At 44.1% G+C, this 25,294-nt stretch overlaps 1 pseudogene; it reads right to left on the reverse strand.

The window, feature by feature from the left end:
• Nucleotides 1-1,342: 1,342 nt before the first annotated feature.
• On the reverse strand, nt 1,343-1,441 carry LOC141417060 (U6 spliceosomal RNA; annotated as a pseudogene).
• Nucleotides 1,442-25,294: the final 23,853 nt, after the last annotated feature.

Below are 25,294 nucleotides of genomic sequence, written 5' to 3' on the forward strand. Positions count from 1 at the left end.
GAAGCGACGTCATCACACATGTGCATGCCTGTCCTTCGTGCATGGCCTCTGGGTCACCACTTCCTGTTCCTGAGTCATCAGGAAGATAATTTTCCCTGTAATGCTCAATATCCCCCAGGGACCCTTTCATCACTCAGTATCTCCCCCATAACCCCCTCTTTTCTCTCTTCCATAAAAATAACAGAGACCCTCTCCCCCTTAAAAAAAAAACCCTAAACTAAACTAAACAAAGCACAGCTGCTTGTGTGAGTTGCTACAAGCTCACAAAATGCACGGTGGATCATGACCCTCAGCACTGTCTGGGGGTGGCGGAGTGCCTGGATTAACTGGACACTCAAATACAATAAGCACGACTTTGGAGGGCCTCCTGTGTGCAGCAAGGTCTGTCCCAGAACCTGCTCTCTAAGGGATATGGGAGGTCTTTGGTTGCCCCTGAAATAAAGACTGAGTCAGATTGCTAGAACAAGACACCCCAGGAGGCACAGGATAGCATCAACCCAGCAAAACCTCCGGGGGTGGGGTGGTGTTCTTCTGACAGCCCCTCACTGATCTTTTCTTTCCTTCTTGTCCCTTCCCTCCCTGCCTGTACCTTCTTCCCTCCATTCATTTTCCATTTGTTCATATTTTCTTTCCTTCCTCCTCAAATCATCTACGACACTTGCTCTCTGCTTACTTTCTCTAATTTTCACAAGGTGGAAGTGACCATTGGGACCCAGGATAGGAACTAAATGCCTGGAGCTCAGTAATTCATCTTACAAACATTTATGGAGTAGGTATTGTATACTAAGTGCTTTGTTAGTATGGACTAGATCTGCTCTCCAAGAGTTTCACAGGTGGTAGAGTGTCACTAGATTGATAACTAATACATAGTGTGGAAAGTCATGCAATGAAGGTAACCCAGGGGATTATGGGGACAGCTGCGTGATCACAGAAGATTCCAGAGCACCTGAGCAGAGGCTGGTGAGGAGGTGTAATTACATGGATGTCTAGGAGGTTTGATTGCTGGAGGGTGGAGGGCTGTGAAGTGAAGAAGTGAGGCACTGAGTTCAGTTGGCCTTTGAAGGACCTTGACAGTGAAAACAAGGAGATGGGGACTGGATCTAGGTTTAGATGTTTGATGAAATGGGCATGTATTGTGGATATATCATGTGACAGGCACTGAACTAGGCTTGGAGGGCTCAAAAGTGGATGGCATTCAGCCTGACTCTTCATCACTTCAAAGAGAGACAAACAGATATTATAGGTATTTTAAGAAAAATGGGAGATAGGCTATGATCGAGATATTGACAGAGTCCAGAGGGCCATGAAATTTGGAGGTTCAGGGAAGGCTTATTCTTTTTTTTTGGATATGGAACACTTCACAAATTTGCATGTCATCCTTACAGAGGCCATGCTAATATCTATATTGTTCCAAGTTTAGTGTATGTGTGCTAAAGCAAGCACCAGGAAAGGCTTCTTGGGGAGAAGGTTTTAAATGATTTCTTTTTGGAATTAGATTTTGCTTTTATATGAAGGCTTTTTAATTTTTTTTAGCAGTTGTGAGATCAAGTTCTGGGCCTTGCACGTGCCAGGCAAGGATCTATCACTGATTTCTGCCTCCCAAGTAGCTAGGATTACAGGCTTGAGCCACCACCCCTTTCTTTTTAAGATTGAATAATATAGCATTGTACTGATTATGCCCATTTATCTGTTGATTGGCACATGGTTGTTAAATGATATTTTAAATAAAACATGGGCAGGTTTGGGGCTGGGAAGGTCAGGCAGAATTTAAAACTAAAGAGGCAAAAGGAGCCATGCCTCAGTTAGGAAAGAGGCACTGTTTGGCTAAGGCTGGGAAAAGAAGGCTTGGGTGGGGCAGAGGTGGGTGAGGGCCGGGACCCAAGGCAGGTAGTAGCCCATGGCCTTGATTTTCCTAGCTGATGTGGGAGCAGAGGCTGGGATTCAGAGGGGACCTGGTGGGGATGGGGTAGGTGGAATGTGCAAGGCCAATTTGGATTCTAAGTCAGGTTCAAGGGCAATGAGAAGTACCAGTCTCTTAAGCTCCACTGAGGGAGCCCAGCTTGTCCACAAATGCAAGGCCTGGAGGCTTGAATAGATTTCCTTTTTTAGGTCCTAGGAGTCCCTTTGTAGTCATAGCTTCTCATTTGTTTTCCCCACCCTGGGGACTGCTGGGACTTTTTGGGTTGGGAATAAAATTGTGTGACTTTATAAAATGAGTGTCATGCTTTTTGAGGGAAACCCGGTTGTGGGTGCAGAGGAGCTTTCTTCGTTCACCCCTCGTCCTGACTCACCGCTGTTTGCTCTTCCCGAGGAACAAGTTGGTCAGGAAGCCGCACCTTAGCCATGGCTTTTAAAGATACTGGAAACCCCCCTGTGGAGCCGGAGGTGGCGATTCACTGAATTTGAATTACCCTCAGTAGCCACAACGTGTAGTCTCTGGAGAAGGTGGGTGCTGACTTGATCAGAGGCGCCAAAGAAAAGAATCTCAAAGTGAAAGGACCAGTCTGCATGCCTACCAAGACTTTGAGAATCACTACAAGAAAAACACCTTGTGGTGAAGGTTCTAAGACATGGGATCGGTTCCAGATGAGAATCCACAGCAACTCATTGACTTGCACAGCCCTTCAGAGATTGGTAAGCAGAGTACTTCCATCAGCATTGAGCCAGGAGTGGAGGTCCAAGTCACTATTGCAGATGCCAAAGTCAACTATTTTAATAAATTTAATAAATTGACTTAAAAATAAAATGAGTGTCACGAAAAACTTAAAACAGAAATGAATCCGGAGTTTTTTTTTAAAGATAGGTTCTCACTGAGAGAACTGCCCAGGCTGGCCCCAAAATCCTGGGCTCAAGTGACCTTCCTGCCTCAGTCTCTCCAGTAACTGGACTACAGGCATATGCCACCATGCCCAGATCAAAGAACCTCTTACTGAGTGAAAATCCATCCAGGAACACCACCCTGCTTCCTTGTGTCCAGTCCCCCAGCCTGGCCTGCAGGAGTGACATTTGTTTTCATGACAGCTGTGGCTACTTGTCGGGGAGAGCCCTGGTTACAGAGAGGGAGACTATTCTGTCTTCACCCAGCACTGACTAGCTGTGTGTTTTGGATAGGCTGGAGAATGGCACTCTTTTCAATGTTTCCATCCACCAAGGAGAAATGATCACAGGGACAGTGGCCTGGGTTAGTGACACAGGGAAAGGACATGACAGATCCTAGACACTGTTAAGTGTTCACTCTGTTCAGTGTTGAGGCTGTGGTCACAGAGCTCAGCCCTTCCAAGACTGCTCTCTCTCCCGGTCACATTCTAACCTTCTGCACTGGAGGTGCCCCTGGTCACTTAATCCTAATCTCTTTCTAATCAGCCTTGGGAGTGAGATGATATCAAGTGTCAGCAGCCTGGTCTGGGTGCATCTCTCCTGTCTTGTGACAATCTCCTGGGTACAACAGACCCTATACAAGTTCAGGCATTATTTGGGCTCATTCACAGGGTTATTTTGGAAGCATGGCTCCGTGAGGTTCTGGGGGCCTGGCTGGGCATTATGCAACCGTTCCAGTTTGGGGCCCTGGAGTCATGGTCTCCTGTAGCAAATGGCCTTAAGCTGGCAGAAAACTTGCTGGGAAAGCTGGCAAATTTGAGCTTCTTATGTTCCCATCAGAGGGGAGAGAGAGCGAGAGAGCGAGAGAGCGAGCCTCTTTTCCCCAGAGAAGTCACTGACCTTGGCCATAAGCAGCTGATGAAGGAAGAGGGATGAGGAATAGACAGGTGGCCTTTTTCAGCCCTGAGTCCCAATGTTGGGACAGGAGGTCTCCAGAGACTACAACTGTAAAGGAGAAGGGAGAAGAAGAGAGGAAGGGGAGGAGTGCAGGAGAAAAAGAAAGGAAAGGAGAAGGGGGGAAGAAGGAGAGTGTTGGTAGATGGAGAGTCTGCCAAGTGCACATCGAATGGCTTCTTTTGCTTCAGATGGCCCTGCTCCCCAAAGCAGCAAGCTTTTCCTCCAAGGTTATTCTCTTTAGGCACTCTTTTGGGATTAGAGCATGTCATTCAATGAGGTCTGAAAGTGTTATGTTCCTGTACAGGGATTCTCAGAGAGGGACCTTTGGGAGGGAAAGTGTGACAAGCACAGTTGCCTTCTGAGTTCAGGGGAGGCTCTGCCTGAGCTTCAGCCTTCCTTCTCCTGGGGTAGCACCTAGCAGCTGTCCATGCTTTGTCCTGGGCTGCTGCAGGGCCTCTCTAGACACAGATATTGTATAAGTTCACTAAGGGTCCGATGGGCCAGAAACTTCCAACACACATCTTTCTGAATGTTCAGTTTAGCCCTTTCTGGTAGGTGGTGTCACCCATGATACAGTGAGAAGTCTGTGGCCAGGAGAGGTTATGTAGCTGGACATGGTGCTTCTGCCTGTAATTCCAACTACTCAGGTGGTAAGAGATTGGGCGGATGGAGGTTCGAGGCCAGCCAGGGCAAAAAGTTTGCAAGACTCCATCTCAACAAACATTCAAGGCATGGTGATATCCACCTGTGATTGCAGCTGTAAGGAAGACATGGGAGTAGGGTCACATTCTGAGGTTGTCCCCAGTCAAAAAGCATGAGCCCTGATCTAAAAGATAACTTCAAAAAAAAAAAAAAGGCTTGGGCACATGACTCAAGTGGCAGAGCCCCTGCCTAGCAAGTATGAGGCCTTGAGTTCAAACCCCAGTACCACCAAAAGTAAACAAATATAAAACAGCAGCAAAGTCCAGGTTTGTGTCTGTTAAGTGCCAGAGCCAGTCTTCAATCCCAGCTCTGCCTGGCCCCAAGGACATTTATTTACAGAACCCAAACATGCTGTTGGTTTTGTCTCCAAAATATGCTGTCCACTGCCCTTTATACCACGTAAATATCTAAACCATGTGGCCACCACCTGTACCGGGAAACTTCAGCGTTCTTAACTGGTCTCCCCAACCCACTGCTGTCCCTCTCCTATGCACTCTCTGCAGAGCTGCTAGAGAAACCTTAGCAGGTAAATGGGCTTAAGTGATGCCCACACAGATAAGTCCTTAAAAGTGCTCCTCAACACACTTGTGCTAAAATCCAGACTTCTTACAATGGCTTGCAGGATCTGTCTGAGCTGACTCTTCTCCCTCAAAGGGTCTGAAATGCATTACACGGTTGCATTGGTACTGCTGTCTTTCTTATTTGGCAGGTTCCAGCTACACTGGACATTTGTTTTTGTCTATGCTTCAGGACCTTTGTACATGCTGCTTTTTTTTTTTTTTTCATAGTTTGGCCTAAGTGTCACATCCATGTAGGGGAGAGAACTTCTCTGAACTCCTAACCTTGATTAAACTCTCTCCCTGGTTAGAGTTAAGCTCTTCATGGTGGGAGTTTCCTCTGGCCTGAATTTACAAAGAAACTTCTATAGAAAATCACACAGTAGACAAGATGAACCTCACCAAGACCTACATGGCTAAGGGTGGACAGAAAAAGGTCCCAGTGGTCTTCCAGGAAGAGGTGGCCAGGGAAGGCTTCACAGAGGAGGTGAATATGAGTTTTTCCTTGTGGTTGGGAGGACTGGGATAGCTGGAGGGGAAGGTATCTTTGACAGGGCTCAAGTGTGGGAAAGAACTGACTGTGGAAGGTACAGGCCATGTCAGTTTAGTTTCTTCTAGTTCCTGAAGACTACTGTATATAATGCATACCTCTGCTGTGGTATTCTGTGAGGCTTTCAGGCAAATTCACAAAGGGGCTGTTCCCAGTCCACCTTCTGCATCCCCTCTTCCCTTCTTCATCCAATATTCTACCAATTCAGCCCGCAGGGCTGGGACTGGGGCATGATGGCAAGGCATTCAGAGCACCTGCCTGAATGTGGTGCCCTGGGATCCTAACTCACATGGCCAGTGTCTGACCTCATCTGTGTACTCTTGAATCTTGATTCTGGATTCAAGGGTGTGGGGAGGAAGTGGGGGAGGGGGCAAGGGCAAGAGAGGAGGAGCTGGACACATTCATTTAAACATCGTTTCCAAAAACATCTGACTTCGTTTCTTTACATTGTCAAGGTGGTTTTTAAAGCCCAGCTGCCTCTTATTAATGCTGTTTGGGCTGATCCTCTTCCCGCCAGCCCTACTCCATGATGTGCCAGCATAAACGGCCTGGTGGAAGTGGCGGGCACACAGAGTGACGTCAGTGGCTGGGTCTGGGCGTCAGATCTCAGCCCAAGCAGCTGAGAACACAGCGCCTTGGGCTCCTTCCAGGGAGGTTAGAAAATACTCAGCCTGCTGCCCCTGAAAGCTCACAAAGTTTGGGAGGACCAAAGGATGGAAGGGCTTCCAGAGCCAAATCCAGAGGTGGGCCACCTTACATGAAGGGGGGAGTGCAGTTTGTCTTCACTGTGTGACCTAGGAGGTGGCCAGTAGTCCCCAGGGCCATGACTAGCCCTCAGCTGGAGGTAGGGCAAGGGGGTGGGGCTGGGGAGACACAGAACCCTGAGTTGGAAGACAAGCATTTGCTAGTTGTATGACCTTGGCAGTGAACAGATATTTTTGAGCAGTGTTTTTTCAACAGCACCAATACCAGTGCCCACCCAACCCTAGGAGGGTTGTAGTGGCCTTATGTGAAGGCCAGCAGAGTCTGCTGCAGAACAGATGTTCAATAAATGCCTCTTCCCTCCCTCCTTCCCTCCCTCCCTCCTTTCCTCCCTCCCTCCCTCCCTCTCTCCCTTCCTTCCTTCCTTCCTTCCTCCCTTCCTTCTCTTCTCTCTCTTCCCCTGTCCTTCCCTCCTTCTACTGCAGAGGAAGCTAACAAGGGACTGTCTGGGAGGTGGAATGGAGGGCGATGCAGTCAGGACAAGCTCATTCTCATTTGCAAACCCTGAAAGGCTTAGGAATTAGAGGTGCCAGGTGCCTCTGAAGGTGGAGGTACTAGCAAGGAGCAAAGAGCAGATGGGCTGGTGGGATGTTTGCATAAGGAGCAGTTAGATACCCATATTCTCTCTGCCATTTTCAGGTAACTGTCTCTCTACCTGCCAATCCTTCCATTCCAGAAGACTGGAGATTCATTCTGGCTCTCAGTATTGTGCTACAAACAGGAGCATTAAATCCTACTCTGCACACTGGCCGGTGCTGTCACTAAGCCCACTCAACACAGCCACCAGGGTAAGACCCAAAATTGCTTTGTCCCTGACATAAGATCTAACAGAAAGGATGTATCTCCCCTGCCCCCTCAAACTGTAGAGAAACTCATGAGGCATAATCAGGAAGAACCTCTAGTTACTGTGTCTGGTGCCTACACATTGGGTAGGAAAAGGAAAATCCCAGAATGACTCAAAACTTGATGCAAGACTATCATGTGTATGACGAAGACTCTGACAGACAAATGAATGGAAAGAAGTAGTGCAAACATTGTAAGGGAAATAATAAATATTCAAAGTTTATTATCATGAGATAAGAGGAAATATATCTATGAGGTAAGAATAGGATGTTATATAAGGAAACATTCACCAACCAGGAAAAGGGCTTTTGAAAATTAAAATATGAGAGTAGAAATTTAAGAAATCAATGGTTAATGTAGTACTAAAGCAGAATTAAGCATAAAGTGATGGAAGGTAAAGAAACTGAAAAGATGACAGCATCAGTCCAGAAGGTCAGACATCAGATTATTAAGGGCCCCAGAAAGAAAGGATACAGAAAATAAAAGGACTTAATTGTCAAAGAAGTGGAAACAAAATTTCCAGGTCTTCCGAAGACCTGAGTTTCCAGACTGAAAGGGCCAACCAGTGCTGAACATAAAGAATGAAGAATTTAAGACCTTAGGTATACAGAGAAGTTTCTAAAAGTTCCCAGAGAGGAATATGTTTGATGATTTCCAAACTAGACCCTTGTCACAACAAATGACCAATCAAAAGGGAAGACAGACTTGCAAGTTCTCAAAAAAATGTGTCCTTTTTATATCTCTTTTCTCATTTTGAATCTCTTTTCAGAAAGCTGCTGTAGGATGTGTTCCACTAAAATGAGGATATAAACTAAGAAAAAGGAAGATTGAGACTCTAGGAACCAGGAGCCTCAAATTTTAGGATGATGGTGAAAGAAAGTCCAGGACAAGACAGGTGGACAAGCAGCCTAGAGATAATCCTCCCAAGTGGAACTGACAAGGGAGGGATTAAGTCAGAGATAGATGGTGAGTAGCATGTTTTCACTGTGTTGAGAGGAGTTTTATTGTTATTTGGAAAGTGTGTGACTGAATGAGAGCAGAGAAAAACAAAGTAGAAAAAAGAGGCATTTATGTAAAAATGTGTACTAGTAAAAATATAGCACACTAAATGTATGAGATATGTGGAAATATTTATGCAAATACTGAGTAATTTAACCACAAATCATGATATAGCAAGATGGATGAAGGGAGGTTTGGAAAAGGGATGTTTGTAAGCCTGATGGTGGATGGTTAAGGGGTTGGTAGAGAGAGGTGCAGCCTCATTTTCTATAGAAGAAAGATAAAAGAGAATGTCTAAAAAAAAAGAGAAATGCATTTTTAAGTAATAAGTGTTATTTAAAAAAATGAGAATTACAGACAAATTTTAAAAATCCTATGAACTTTATAGTTCTATTTGACTCCAGAAGCTATGCTTATGCATCCGCTCAATTTAAAAATGAAAAAGGAAGTGGGGGGTGTTTATTGCACACTTTGGCAATGAAGAATGTTCTCTAGAAGTGGAATCACAGGTCACAGCAACTTTATTTTCTACATATATATAAAGATGGGAGAACTTCAAGTACAATTGTAAACTAAAATCCAAGGAGATGAGTAGAGGTGAAAACACAGAAAAGGTTGCAGGGATGGTATCTGAAGTAGAGGTGGATGGATGGATTAACTTTGGAGCAAAGGTCCTGAGAAGGAGGTTAGGTCCAGATTCAGAAGTATTTTGGAGGCTGAGGGAGATTAACTTGAAGGCATTTTTTTTTTCAAATAAGAAGCAAATTAATTTGTTGTGACTAGGGATATCTAGTTAGGAAGAGGGTCTGTGGAGAATGTGAAAGTTGCAATCTTTTTTTTTTTCCTCAGTGCTAGGGTTTGAACTTAGGCACTCTACCACTTGAACCATGCCTACAGCCCTTTTTGTGTGTTTTTTTTTTTTTTTTTGAGATTGGCTCTTGCTTTTTCTCTGGGCTGGCCTTGAGCTGAGATCTTTCTGATCTCTTCCTCCTGAGTAGCTAGGATTACAGGTGTGAGCCAGCTCAGCTAAAGTTGTAATCTTACTGCAGACACTGGGAAAAGAGCTGACCCAGGAAGGAAGCAGAACATCTGATTAGATTCTAGTGTTCAGCTAAGGACAGATGCTGGGTGTTGGGAACGGCCAGTCCCCCCACTCTGTGCTTTTTCTCTGGGAGGCCCTGCAACCTGGGAAGCAGGGATGGTGGAGATGGTAGGTTGGGATGGGTGGAGAAGAGAACAGGAAGTGGTTGACATTCTGCTGCTTTGGTCTGGTCCAGAAGAGGGTGGAGATGAAACAGGAATGTGAATGGCCTTGTACAAAAGGCACCAAGGGCCTGGGAAGCTGGAGAGTAGGGTGGAAAAAAGGGAGCTGCTGCCAGGACAGGTGTTCCCTGGAGACTGGCCCTGGAGTTCAAGAGACCAAGACTTTGGAAGTGGGGCAGTTGCAGTGTGGACATTCTCCCCACCCTCCACCTGTGATGGCAGTGCCTGAGGTGGGGAGGAAGATGGTGATCCAGTTGGTTCAGATGGTTGCTGAGTGTCCCAGGAGTTCCTCCAGAGGTCAGGACATGGGTACTACGAGGAGAGTCAAGAAATGGAAGAGCAGACAGCATGAGGGCAAAGGGAGGAACTTTCCAAGACCGGAAAAGCTGGGAGGTTGCCCCAGCTCTAGTGTAAAGAGCACAGGGAAATGTGAGCTGCCATTTTAGACCACAGAGGGAAGGGATGGCCTTAGGGAAAGGTCAGCTTCTCCTAAAGCAGGCGGTGGAAGGAGCATCTTTTTATTTTTATTTATTTTTCTTCTTCTTCTCCTTCTTTTTGTTGTTTTTTGTTTTTGAGAGAGAATTTTGCTTTGTAGTCCAGGCTGACCCTAAGTTTGTTAACTTCCTGCCTCTGCCTTCTGAGTGCTGGGATTACAGGTGTGTACCACCGTGTCCTGACGAAGGAGCTCCTTTCAAAGACATGCATGGGGAGGCAGAGGGATGTGCACTGTGACTAGGGTCAAAGTGGACAAGGGTCAGAAGTAGCTTAGGAACTTGACTTAAAATCTTGGATACAGAATTGCTCTCTTTGACTGGAAGAGAAATGGAGCATGGGACAAGGTAGGGAGAAGGGAAGGTCTGGTTTGCATGCCCAAATCTGGCCCTGAGGAGTTCAAAACCAATAAACAAACCTCACTGCCAGGAAGAGGGAGACCCCTGGTGCTGCAGATTAAGCTAAGGTCCTCACTTTAAGGCTTTTGAAAATAAGACAGCACAAAGACAGTAGCCTCTAATCGGCAAGGTTAAGAACATGTCTTTTCTGGGACTTAAATCCTGCTGGACTCTCAGGGTGGTATCTTTTTGAGGAGGGATTCTACTAAAATGAATTTTGCTATCTGCCAGAACGACTCCCCTCCCCCTTCCTCAGGGTCTGGAGCTTGCTAGGAAAATGCTGTACCTGTTGAGCCATACTCCCACCCCTTTTGTTTGTATCTTGTTTCTGAGATGGGGTCTCCTTTGTCTGGGCTGGCCTTGAAGTGGAGATCCTCTTGTCTGCCTCCAGTTTCCAAGTAGTTGGAATTATCGATATGTATCACACCCAGCTCACATGGAGCTTCTTAAACTTACACTGACACCTACTTACACGATCTTCCAGGGTCTCTCACAGCTTTGCTCTAACAACTAAAAATCCCAACAAGCTAGTGTTATACTTTTATCTCTCCCTATCTCCTTCTCTGTTTCCTGACTACTGCTGGAGATAATCACAAACTGGGTGGGGGTGGTGCATGCCTGTAATCCCAGCACTGTGGAGGCTGAGGCAGGAGGTGGAAAGTTTGAGGCCAGCTTGGGTTACATAGTGAGACCTTGTATAAAAAAAGAAAAAAGAAAGAAAAATTGAGGCCCAACGGTATGATTTTCCTGAATATATTTAAACCTTTCTATAACCATTTCTATCTTATCAGTGGCTTTCCTCCTTCCTTTCTATTTTCTTCACTCTTGGTGCAAACTTGTACTGTATACTCAGGTCCAGTGACTTGGTTATGCCAATCCAGCCCTCAAACTTCCCCCCACCTTGGCTAATATCCTTAATCTTTCTCTTTCTTAACAGTAATCTACAAACATAGTTAGTTTTTTCCCACCCTAAAAACACCAGTGTGCCCCAGCTCTCTTTGGGCCCTCAACCCTTTAGCAACTTCTCCCCTCATGAAGACTGCTACAAGTATGGCTTTATCAGTGTCCTCAATGTCTTCCTAGTGGCCATATCCAAAGGACTCTTATGTTGCTCTGAGTTTCCTAAGGCCTTCTTCTGTATCTACTACTACCAGTGTCTCATCTTGAAACAGTCTGGTCTGGCTTTCAGAACTCTCCTCTCTTGGCTCTTCTAGCTTTATCGCCATTTAACCATCTCTTTCAGGAGCCTCTTGTTTTCTGTCTCCCTGGAGTGCTCCAGGCTTGTGTGTTCAGTTGCCTCTTCGACATCCTCCTCAAGCCACACAGACACCTCCACTAATGCTTTCAACACTGGACTCATCTCCATAACCAGATCTGTTTCTGGTGACTTCAACGCTGTCTTCCTTCCCCGGCCACCAGTGTAAACTAACAGCAAGCTCTGCCAGTGTCTCTTTCTAATTAAGTTTTGAATTTCTCCTATCTTAGTCTGTTTTCTGTTGCTAATTACACAATACCACAGACTGAGTAAGTTATGAAGAAAAGAGGGCTGCTTTGGCTCACAGCTTTGGTCTAAGGCTGAGGGGCTGTGTTGGTGGTGGTCTTCATGCTGGCAGAGTAGAGGCAGTGAAGGCACTCCATGCTGGTGCACGAAGGCACTCCATGCTGGTGCACATGTGTCTTCTAGTCTCTCTTCCTCTTCTTGTGAAGTCACCAGGATTCAGTCATGGGGCCACCCTAGTAACCTTGTCACCTTCCAAAGGCCCTACCTCAATACATTAAAATTTCTACCCACTTAATACCTCACAATGAGGGTTAAACCTTAACATGAGTTTCAGAGGGGACAAACCAGAGTCAAACCATAGCACCCCCATCTCCATGCCTCATTACAAACACTGAGTCTGATTCTCATTAGTTTTCAACTTACTATTGTAACAGTTTCTTGACTTATCTCTGCCTCCAATCTTGTCCCAGTTAAATCTATCCTTCTGTGGCAATCTGCCATGGCAATTTGTTTAAACTGCTGGTCTGGCCAGTCACTCACCTTTTAAACTCTTAAGTTTTAAACTTCCTAACACAACATGTCAATCCAGTTTGATCTACCTTCTCCAGGTATTTCTGCCTCCTCTGCCCCCTCTCTTACCTCTCTTACTTCTTTCTTTCCTTCTTTTCTTCCTTCCTTCCTTGCCTCATGTGTAAGCTCCAATCAAGCTGGCCACCTCTGTGTTCTCTGCCATACTGGTCTCTATTTCACATCTTGCTTTTTCTTAGACTATCCCTTTAGTGACGACAGTCACTTTTCTTTGCCTGTCCATCTTTGACTAATTCATACTCAGCCTTTAGGATTCAGTTCAGGTGAAACCTCCTCCAGGATGCCTCCCCTGGACCCTCAGACAACTGCTCAGAGCCTTCCAAAACCTGTATACACATGAGCACTGTGGTCTAATGAAAAGAGAAGACTTACATTATACAGGTAGCAGCAGTGTGGCCTGGGGCAGGGGACTTTTGACTTTGAGCCTCAGTTTTGTCATCTGTTGATTGGGGATAATGATAGTTAACTTACTGGGATACTGAAGGGTTATCTTAAATAATGTACATGCAGTGACATGTGTGTAGTAGGCACAGTAAACACAGCAGTCTTACTACTTGTGACTTCATCACTGCCTCTGTTACAATATTTTTTTATAACCCAGGTCTGGGAGGGATTCCATTTTCATCCCTTTTAGCCCCTGTTTTTAAGGCATGAAGGATTACCTGGGAAGTTAGTCTTTTATCTTTTGGACCTGGGCACTTCTTGACTTGTTGACAGTTGTGGTTAATCAGTGCCTTTGCCAAGTGGAAAGGTAGAGACTGAGGGGTCAGAAATGGACATATTTCCAGCCTTGGCTTTGAAACACAATGCAGAATCAGTTCCCATGTTTTCCTAGAGATTTTTCTAATCCTCTTCTGACCAAACAGTGGATCTCAGTGGCAGAATGTAAGTCTATTTTGAGGGTTTGTGTTAGGTGTCAGAAGCACAGGACAGGGAACTCTGAATAGAGGTTGTATCTGTATCTAATTTGCTGTCCCCTTGCACTTGCCCGGGAAGGGCGTTACAAATGGAGCCTTTGAAAAGATGCCCCATGTGGCCGCTCCCTGTCTTCTGACCTATTTTCTCCTCCTTTGCTCCATTCCCATTCCCAGGAAACTGCACCCCTCCCCACAGGAAGCATAGTACTCTTCTTCCTCATCCTTGGACTTTACAAATTTGAATGTCTCTTGCTTTGGCTAGATGCTGACTTAGCTGTCCCATCAGCATCATTGCTATCTTTGGTTGGAGTGGAGGTAGGCTCTTATTCTTGAAGTTAAGTCTGGAAATTTCAGTGTCACCTCCCTTCCAGTTTAAACTAAAGCCAAGCTCACTTTTCCAAGGCAACCAATATGGTAGAGATTATTTGAGGTCAAGTCTATTCCTTTTGTTGGTGTTATTTGACTCAACCTGTGGCAAAGCAATGACACGCACAACTGGTAGGGGGAGCAGGATCCCACCATGGTGGCTATCAGTGCCCTTAAGCTTGGCCAAGTTTAATTATATTTTTATAGTTTCAAAATGCTTTCTCTAGGAAATGGGGGACGGACCATTTATTTTTAGAGCTAGATAACAGACAGTTATTTACTAGTGCATTGCAGAGTAGATTGTAAACTTCTTAAGAGTTGGGGTCTGACTTTGTACATCCCAGTACTCTCGGTCTTTCTCCCAGTGCCTGCCTCATAAACTGTTACTACCTTATTAGGTCAATGGGGGCCACATAACTAGATTGGATGCTGTGTTCCTGAGAACAGGCATTCAGATACCATGCATTTGGAGCTACACCTAGCCATACCATGCAGCTGCTCTAGCACAAACTCTTCTGCTCTCAGCAATTGCTACAAGGCCTGAATCATATTTAGGACTAGACCCACAAGGTCAGGGCAGCCAGACATCTCCACTGCCATACTTGCCCTAAATCCCATCCCATCTGCTCGCACTCAGTCACTGCCTCATGTGACTCTCTCTGCATCTAAGCATTACATGGATCTTTTCTGTCACTTGCCTGTACTGCAAGGCAGTCTGGGAAATGTAGTGTTTTTAATTTTACTTTAGGAAGATCTATAAGGCAGAGTTCTCTAGAAAAACAGAACCACTGGGATGTATTTATATCTATCTTTCTACATCTATCTCTGCCTGTATATCTAGAGAGAGAGAGAGAGAGAGAGAGAAAGAGAGAGAGAGAGAGAGAGAGAGAGAGAGAGAGAGAGAAGAGAGAGAGAAGAGACAGACAGGCAGACAGACATAAGTTTCAGTCCAAGGCCAGGAGAAGATTGCATCTCATGGTCCAGTCAAGTTGAGACATAAAACTGTCATAAAAGGCAAGACTCATAATGACCCATGTAACACAATGCAGGGAGGGCAATCAGAGCCCAACATTTGACCACTGGTTTGTGGAGATTATAGCTGAGTTCTAGGGATCAAGTGCTAATTTCAGAAACCATAAGTTAACCCTGAAGTCTGAGCCTTTGCCTGCCTTCTCCTAACTTATGCATCTGCTAGTCTTGAACTTGGGCAGGTTAGGTTTCCTTGATTTAGTGCTGATTCACCTTAGTCCATAAAATGCAACCCCAAGCAGCTGGCTTAGGCTGGCTAATGTCCTTGCAAACCATATTTATATGGTTTATTATACCTATAATATATTATGGCAATTTTTTTCAGAAAAAAATTGATATTCTTTTACTCTAAGTATTATTGAGCACCTTCAAAAAGGAAGTTAATTACATAGTTCTCTAATTAATATGATTTGCTTTTCCATTTTCTTTCCCCAAACCCTTATAGGTATTCTCTGTGTCCCCCTTAATACTTCAAGGGTAATTTGAGAAAAGTAAGCTATGTAAAAAGTGATAGCATCATAAAATGCTATACAAATTACAACTCAGAGTTTATTTGAGATGGAGTTCAAATCCTATCTCTATAATTTTACAGTGAGGAATTCCTGCCTTTCTCTGTCCTGTGGAAGGTTTGCTGTCAGACCATAAAGGGATGAATGTCTCATTTCTCCCACAAAGTTGATTTAGACCATGTGACTGCTCCATTTTCCTGTGATCTCTGACATTTTGGGTTAGACTTGTGTAAGGTGAAAAGAGTGGCAGATTTGAAGATTATTTTTCAATATGCAGAGTAAGGCCAAAATTGACACTTCATTTAATCATAATCACAGACAGACTGACGGCTGCCCAGATCATGGTTTACCAGCATCCTATGAGTTAGTTCCTGTTTACTTCAAGGCACAAACTGTCCATGTTTATGTTTCTGGGCTGCCTCAAGACCTTTCCCCTATTTTCTCTCTGCTTCCCTCTCTCCCTCCTTCCTATCTATCAAAAAAATCCCACATTTCAAAAAAAACCAGTGTGCCCTGCCCCCCATAAATGACAGGACCCCCCCCCCCCGCCGCAAGAAATTTGCATCTTCTTCCTGAAGTGAGCTGACCTGACTGGGTGCTAGGTTTTTGGAAGTTTCTACCAAGGATGAAAATAGTAAGGATGGAATGTGGCCTTCCCTCCCCACTCCACACTTCACTTTGGGTGATTACTTTGGACTGATAAGGAAGAGCTAATGAGCTGTGATAAAGTTTTTTGGACTTGGCCAGTTGCTCCCTGGAGTCTTGGCTGACTGTTGGAACATGGGTCAGTTGAGAAAGGTTACCAAGAGCACAGAGGAAGGAGAGGTGATGGATATCATCAGCACATTTATGGATGTCCTGGCAAGTATGCTCTTTTAGACTTACTGACAGCAGAGTTCTGGAGTGGGGATCACTGTTCCTGGTAGAGGTCAAGACAGTTAAAGGTGAGTTACGCTTAGGTCTGTGTCCCCAGAACTTTCTGGCAAATTTTCACTAGAGATTAGTCTTTCTAGAATAATTGTGCTGTCCAGTGCATACACCAAGGGTCAATTGACAAATGCTGGAGGGTGTGGGTAGATCCAGTGGAACCACTCTTTCTGTGTGGATGTGGCATAGGATAAAGAGTACCTCTGGGAACCTGGCTTGTTATGGACTATGTGACCTTGGGCAAATCAGCTTCATCTATAAAATGACAGACTTAGACTTGTAAAAATGGCATTGAGCCTGAGCTCTAAGATGCTTAAGGATCTACGAGAGCCTTTCAATATTTAAGATTGATCTTCAGAAGGTATAGTTACTTGTGATAGGCTAAATAAAACAAAAACATTCTTTGGGGCTGGAGGTGTGGTTGAGAGCACTTGCCTAGCATGTGTGAAGCCTTGGGTTTGATCTCATACACGTGCACGTGCACACACACACACACACACACAGCTCTTTGCTATTGGCTGAATTAGGTCATAAGAATATGTAATAGTGTTATTGCATGCTGTGCAGAGGCTGTGATTGGTTGTCAAGAGCTTTATTTCTGGAACACACCTGATGAGTCAACCAATGTCATCTGTTAGATCATCATGCTTGTGAATTAAAATACTATTACAGCTATTGCTTACTATTGCTAATGATACCCTTGTGATTAATCTCTGATGTTCCATAAGTTTCTAGTTAGGAGAGAGGAAGAGGGAGCTATAAGAAGAACCTTCTTGAATGACTGTGGTTTTGTGATGTGTCTAGATATGAAGTAGGGAAGCTGGCCTCTAACAACACAGTCTTTCTCTACACCTGTTTGGTACCTTTCACCAGCAAGCATTCCAGCTCAAGCCACTAGCTTCGAGGTCCTCCATGCTCTAGAAGTACCCACCTCTCCCTCCCTCATTCCACCTCACTTATCATTTAATCTCCCAAGTAATAACAGTCTCCTTAAATCACTTGTCTGAATTCACTGGATGTGGAATAGCTAAAAGGAGCGATATATCAACAAGGCCAGTGATTCATAAATCTTCTCAGGACTCAGGGTGTCTTCCCAGATAACCCAAGTACTCAGTAAGTATGTTGAAATAAATGGTTTGAGTGCAATTTGGATTGTCAGTAAAAGCTAATTAATTTTGCTGAATCATTTGGAAGTATTGATAGTTGAAGGGGGCTAGTTTCTTAGCAAATCCATCTTCACAGAGAAGCGGGAGAAAAAAACAACCCCCCTGCAAAAAAACCTCAAAACAATGTTTAAGACATCCAAGCAAGGAAATTGCCCTTAGACTTACAAATTTTAAGAGCCTGCTTTTATTTTGATACTTCTGGGTCTCACATTAATTCTTTAAAGAAATGTGGTATTTTATCCTTGTCAACAAAAGAACAAAAGGAGAAAGGAAGGAAGGAAGGAAGAAAGAAAGAGAGGAAGGAAAAGGAAAGAAGGGAAGGAAGAGAGGGATAGAGGGAAAAAGGAAGGAGAAAAGGAATAAAAGAAGGAAAGGAGGGAGGGAGAAAGGAAATAAAAGTTGCAGTTTTGCTACCCAGAAATGGTGGTAACTGATACAATTATGGAATTCCGACACAGTAGAAAGGCATTGAAGCCTTTGAGACAAAGGCAAACTTACTTTTCCTTCTTTATAAAGTTAGGTGTAGTCAACATAGCCATAAGTATATTTGTAGATGGTGTTTTAATGACAATTGCATTTAAACATTGTATAATAGCAGTTATATATAACACTGGCTGTATTTCAAGCACAGTGCTAAACATTTTATATGCATTATTGCATTTAATCCTCATAGTCTGTTGATATGGCAGGTGCTGTTTTTTTTAAAGATGAGAAAGCTGAGGTTCAGGGTTGTTTACTGACTGGCTTAAAGTTTTGTGTTTGGAGACCTGTGGACTTGAATCCAGATGGTTCTAAAACCCTGCTCCTAGCCACCGCCAATATTGCTTCTAATATTGGCTTTTCGATAGAGCTTTTCTAGGGTGGACTTTCATAGTCTGCAGTTCCTCTTGGTTTTCTTCTTTGGGAAGCCCAAGCTGCCCTCAGTGTTGAGAAGGAACGGCAGGTTCAAGGTTGCAGTGGGTAGAGAGGTTATGGAAGGACCAGCTGCACAGAATGTGAGGTAGAGAAGTGACTGAGAATTGTAAGATAAACTGCCAAGGACTACTGAAGGCCCCCACACTCTCTCTGAGTCAGAAGGACAATTGTGCAAGTTACAAGATTTCTCTTGTTCCCTATGCAGCCCTGTGCAGTTTGTGGTACTGGCTCTCGGGGAAGACTTATAATTGACTAAGACCATTTTTGAGCAGTCTGCTACCTCAGCAACTGCACAGTAATTGAAGTTTCTGTTTTTGAGAAACGTCTGTTTTCTTCCTCTTCCTCTTGCACATATCACAGAAGAGAAAGACAGCGGTGGAGAGAATGTGCCTCATGAGAAGAAGCATGCACTTCATGCCATCTTGTTTTGACATGTAGATTTCATGGTGACTTTTAAAAAGAAAAGGAAAATATTTCTTAATTCTTTCTTTTGGGTTGGGAATTGATGGAACTATTTCTAGACTGTGTATTTCATCAGTTAAATAGCTTTAGCATTCTTCAGCATTTTGGTAGATATCTCAGTTAAGAAGTTTTCCAGAAAGTGTTTCCTCCTATGTGTGATACAGAACTGAATTTTGAAGTCAGAATTTTAAAAACTGAAATCCAAACTAGTATGGTAACATGTGGTTTGCATATAAGCAACTGATATAATTCTTTTAAAGAATTCCTCTCTATTTTTTTTCTAAAGCAGGTGGTCTAAAATCATTTGTTTGTGTTTAATTTTTTAAAATTATAAAATTATAACAGTCTCAATAAAAAAACTTGAAAATACAAAACAAGAGAAAAAGGCAGAAGTTAAAAACCTAGAGTCCCATCCTGGAAAGGCAATCCTTCCAACCTTTTTTCCCTATCTGTGTTTTAGGTAGTGATGTGACACACAGTGCCAGTGAGGCTGGGTTTGGTTAGCAGGTGGCATTAAGCACGTCCAAGTTCTGGTTGTGTGAAAGTGTGAGTGTTTGTTTCTCACTCACAACACACATCTGTGCATATCCATTGAGACCCTGTACCCCTGTCCTTGTTACCTTCACTCACAGTTCTGGTAGCCACAGCAGGATGGAAAGAGTGCTCAGAAAGGCCACACACTGGAAATTAGAAAATGACTCCTATCATGACTGCTCACAAATCAATGGCAGGAGCCAGTCATGTGGCCTTACCCAACCACAGGTCACCATTCTGTGGTGTCCACTTTATAAAACAATAAAATGATTATTAAACAATACTTTTACAACTTAGTTTCTAAATTAACTTCTGTTGGGTTGCCAAGGGTTCGTTCGTGTTGGTTATGTTAATTATATGTTGTGTCAGAAAGAAGATTTTCCCCCCACTTGGGATGTTTCCTTCCATGTAATGGGTACTCATCAGCTTAACCTTCTTGTCCTCTAGTGACTTAATTTGGTTGGTGAGTTTGGAAGGAGGAATTGGATGCCACAACTGAGTCCTTTCTGTCTCCTTTCTTGGTAGGGAGCTGCCTGCAGGAAGTGCCATCTGCTCTTCCACCCCCTGCTGGTGGGACCCTCTGCCCCATCCTGCCGGAATGACCATCATCCAGGCTTGCCCAGGACTTAGGGGTTTCCTGGGATGTAGGGCTTTCAGTGCAAAAATGGAGAGAGTGTCTTTCTGGGACTGGCTGGTCAAACCTAGGAAGTTTTGGGGTCCAGAAACAAGAAGCCCATTGGTTCCATCTCTAAGCCACATTCTTTACTATCTCATTTACCAGTAGCAGAAGTGATTTTATCTCCCATTAAAGCCAGATTTTTGTCTCATTTCTCATTTGGCCCAGAATCTAGGCCAGCAAGAGTGATGTTATTTACGGGGCTTCTTAAACCTGAACGCTAGGATTAGCACCATCCCCATCTGCCCCTTTCTCTTGTAGATCTCACTATGGGCTGATTTGGCAGCCACCCCAAATCATGAATCCAGATCTGAAGTTGCACTTCTCTAAGATAAACATCCCCAGGGGACCAATAAGCTTGATTTAGTTGAGGTCTAAGATCAGAGTTTATTTATCTATTTGGCTTCTGTAGTGTAAATTTCTCGAAAGCCCAATAATGTTTAGATAAGCAGACCCTTGATGATTAGGGACAGACAGATCAAAGTCGGGGTGGAAGAGCAGGGTGGAAGGAGATAAGTGAAACAGGATGAAAAGGAAAGGGGGCTGGACAGATACATCCCACCCAGGAGGGCCCAGGTGACAGAGCAAGTTACATAGCACTCTGATCTCATAGTGACTGAGGTAGCCTTGACAGTGGCTGGATTCACTCCAGACCTGGGAGAACTAGAAGCAGCCAATAGACTATTAGACTCACTACCAGTTGTCACACAAACTGCTTTCTCTTACAGCCCTTAAATCCCACATATTTTGGTTAAAGCAAGGATAAAAAGAATCAAAAACTTCTTCAAACATATAAGTAGCTTTCTAACAGTTTAATCTTTTTCTTTTCTTTTCTCTCTCTCTCTCTCTCTTTTTTGTGGTACTAGGGTTTGAACTCAGGGCCTTGGCCTTTCCCTTGCTAGGCAGGCACTCTACCACTTGAGCCATCCTCCCTCCCCCAGCCCTTTTTGCTTAGTTGTTTTTGAGATAGTCTTGCTCCGCCCCCTGCCCCTGTTGGACTGGACTGCAATCCTTCCTGCCATAGATGTGATGACAGGTACACACCATCAACTTTTCCTGCTGAGATGGAGGTCTCATGAACTTTTTTTTATCTAGGCTGCTCCTGGTTGGATCTTCCAATCTCAGCCTCCCTTGTAGCTGGGATGACAGGTGTGCACCACTGCACTGAGGTCTCCAGAACTTTTTGTCTGACTGGCATCAAACGACGATCCTCCCAATTTCTGCCTCCTTATAGCTAGGATTGCAGGTGTGAGCCCCCAGCGCCTGGCAAATTTAATCTTTTATAACCTCTTCTGCATAAATGCATGTCTGCCATTTTTACACATATGGGCCCTTAAATATTTTTAGGTCCTATTATGGCTGGTATTCAGCTGCTTTTAAAGTATATTTTGCAATGGTGACATTCAAAATATTTAACAACCTGTATAACACAGGTCCAGGCCAATCAGAACAGATGGTGGCCCTGTATGTATGTGAATATATGAATTAGCTCATTAGTAACTCTCTGCAGATAACTTGGGCTCTTAAAGTCTCTGTTTTATATTCTTCTAATCAATCCTATTCTAGAGCACTAATCCTCTATATCTTTTTATTTTTCCTTCTTCTAGTACAGACTTTTTCAAAGTGCAGTGTTCTAAGTTCCTGTTACTTGGGACCTGTCGAGTCAGAGCCCAGGGGAATGGAGCCTGAGGCTGGACTTGGGCCTCTGCCTCTGAATGCAGTCAGGTCTGGTGAGAGTAAATGCAAGCTATTTCCAAAAGCAAGGCATACTGACTCTGTGTTTGGTCTTTCTTTCTCATCTGCACAGGGATCTTTTTCTCTTTTGAGGCTCTATGGATTTGAAGAAAAAAAGAAGCATTGGGAAGTTAGCTTCTCCTCTTTCCTCCTCCCTCCCCCACAACTCCTTCCCCTTTGTGGTGGGGAGAGGGGAATGAGATATTAACTTTTGAGTGAACAGAAGAACTGGTCTAAGATACCTTCTCAATTTCACTGTCAGTGAGATTACGCACATATTGATTCTCCTTCAGGCAAAGATCTCAGGAGCTGACGGTTTCTGTAATTTCTGGTCAATGTTTTAAAAGCAGGTTTTAGGGTCCTCTAGCAGTTGTGAGCTGGAGTGATTGGCTATGATACATCTCAGGCAAGACCTTTGCAGAATGACAAGGCTGCAATCTATAAACAGCTATCATGCCCTTTCTGTGTTGTCAGCTTCTACCAGTGCTCTGGGGGGATGTGCATGTGGAGGATCTGGAGACTCTTGACCTTGGTATCACTGAGGAGGGACACTGACATGCGTGAGATGAGAGAAAAACAGTACAGAGCAGTGGCAGATTGTATTGTCCAAACTGTAGGTGCTGTAGGAACTGAGAGAGAAAAGTCCTGGGCGTGAATGTGGCTAGTTGCAGCTTCTGGAAGATGGATGCACTTCCCCTTGAAGAATCTGGTAGAACTGAGGACTAAAGGGAGGACACTGTAGACCCCTAAAAGGCTCAGGGCTGGGGCTAAGGGACGTGTGTTGGGAGTGAGTCTGCCAACGGCCAGGCTCAGTTGGGAGCCTCCAGGCTATAGGCTGAGGGGCTCTGAAAGGCAGGAGAAGCTAAGGACAAAACAAAACAGGAAGCAGGGAGAAGTCAAATGTTTTTGAACGGGGCAGTGACATGTTTAAGGGAAGACTTTGTGGTTTAGTGGGATTGCTTTAAGACTTTGGTTTGGGGCAGTTGACAATTTAGCAACGATTTAGCTGGAAGAGCTCTGAGTTGGCTCAGAGCTGCAGTTGCCTTACAGACTCATTACTTTTTTCCGATTTGTCAGAGAGACCATGACATGACAGTGATGATGATGACGATTTGGGTTTTTTTGCAGCCTTTTCCTAGGTGTAGGCTTTGTCCAACCTGAAACGATGTGACTTTGTGATGAAACAGGTTCCTGAGCCTGGTCCCGGTGCTGATCTTCAGTTCTGGATCATGGCAATGTGGGTGGCTCTAGGGCAAGGCTGCAGCAAGGGAGTGAGAGAAATAGCTTTTGATTAGGGCTTTTCTTTTTTCTGTAATCATTAGAGAAATACTTAAATATTTTATGAGTTGCGCAGCCATACTGGAGAGGTTTGGGTAGTTCTCATTTCTATTTAGTTCTTTGTGATGTTTTCCTCATTTTACAGCTGAAAGTGGACAGTGGAGAGGTGAAGCAATACATTCTCAGTCATACAACAAGAGAAAAGAAATCAAGTATCTGTGTTAGATTTATATTCCTTAGTTGCTAGCTTCTATTTTTATCTTGGTAACAGATTTCCTGCATTTCAAACCTTTTCAGGTTGAATGAGAATGGGGGAAGGGAACAGAGGTGAAAAGAAAAAAAAAAGTGTTCCAGAGCACTAACGTCTGTCTAAGCATTCTCAATCACAGCTAATTGCAAAGCAGGTGATGCAGGGTGAGGTGGGAGCCCAGCCCTTTGGGATGCAGTTTGTACTGATGAAGAACTGATCTGTGGGCTCAGCATCTCATTCTTGAGAGAGAGTTCAGAGACTCAAATTCTTGCTCTATCTTTACTGCTATGGCTCCTGGGGCAAGTTAGTCCTTCTGGAAATTATATCCTTGGGGATAGTTATTCCTCAAATGGGAGTAAGTATCTTTGTGCTCCCTAAGGGGCTGTGGACCAGATGAGATGGTGCCTCTTCTTTGAGGTGGACATCAAAGCTTCAGGCAAAAAGATGTATCCTTTGCGTCCTTCCCCTGGGTCTTCTTTTGAAACTTTCCATGTGTTTTCCAGGTAGCCAGGGTCTAGATTATGGGCCTGGTCAAGTTGACTGTTTTCCCTCCAGTGGGTCTTTCTTTCCATGCACTTGCAGTTGAAGTGGGTGCCTATGCACTCCATTTGAGTGAGCTCTGTGGCTATTTCCTAATGAGGTCAATGGGCCCGCAGAGGGACAGGAGCTCCTGGGGTGTAACCTCTCAAAGGTCTCTGAGTTCCAAGGCTGCAGGGCCTCTTGGCATATGTCAGCAGGGCAATACTATGATTTGATGCTCTCTGCAGACCTGGGAGAACAGATTCTTGACTGTGAGAGACCTAGGACATCTGATCACTGGGAGTCAAATTTCTCCAGCTAAGTGATCCTCGGCAACCTGGACAATCCAGGAGGAGGGATGGGCTGTAGCTGGGTCTTCCACTCCACACTGTGTGATTGAGTAGGCAGGTGTTCTCTTGACTGGGGCTAGATAGGACCTGGAGCAGGATTGTTTTGTCTTTGGTTTCCTTTGCTTTCCTAATTGTTTGCTGGAAGTTCTCACCCTGGCATGAGCAATACTGGCCTCCATTTTGGAACTTATAGGCAATCTGAAATCTTGGAGTTCTAATGTTTTCAGCAGGGGAATCAAGTTGGTGACACCCAACTAAATCTAAGTGCAGTGGTTTCATGTGGTTTGAGTGAATCTCCCAAAGGTTCAGGTGCTGTGAGCTGGAACCTCAATGTAATGTTGTTGAACAGTGGTAGATTTTTAAGCGGTAGGGCTTATCAATGCAAATACAAACAGTATCATAAATGCATATAAATACATACAGAACATGTGCCCAAAAGGGGACTGGCAGAGGAGACTAAGGGAGGAGGAAAAGAAGGAAAGAAAGATAGTGAATAATAATGAAATATATCACATCTGTGTGGGAACAAGACACAAGGAAGATTCTGAGAACTGTTGAATGACACAGGATGGGGGATAAGGATGAGGAAGTACAGTGGAGGCAGGTTACACTGACTGAAGTACAATGGATGTACAGGTATAATACCGAGGCAAAAATCCAACTGAACAGACACCTAAACAACAAAGGACAAGAATGAAAAAAAAGACACACAAAGAGGAGGGTATTAATGGGAGGGGGTGTAAATGAAGAAGGTAAAAAAAAAAGAAGGTGAATATGGTTGATGTACTTTCTATACAAGTATGAATATGGAACATTAAAACCTGTTGAAATCATCTTAAGAAGAGGACTAAAGTAGAAAGGAGAATAATAGAGGGGATGAACCAATTTGAGGTGTGATTCATATATATACAGATATATATACATATACACCTCATATATATCTGTATATATATAGAAATGTCATAATGAAACTCCCTGTATAACCATCATAAACAAACACAAATGTCTTTTTTTAAAAAATAAAATGAAGAGCAGGATGGTAAAAAAAAAAAAAAAACAAAAACAAACCTGTCTGGAGGTTGGTACCAGTGGGAGAGGGGAGGACATAAGGAAAAGGTGTAGGAGGTGAATATGGTAGAAGTGTATGTACTCATGTATGAAAAATTGAAGAGTGAGACCTGTTGAAACTGTTCTAAGAAAGGGGAGAGGGGATAAAGGAGAATGACAGAGGGG

This window comes from Castor canadensis, chromosome 14 (genome assembly GCF_047511655.1).
Source record: "Castor canadensis chromosome 14, mCasCan1.hap1v2, whole genome shotgun sequence".
Classification (NCBI taxonomy): domain Eukaryota; kingdom Metazoa; phylum Chordata; class Mammalia; order Rodentia; family Castoridae; genus Castor; species Castor canadensis.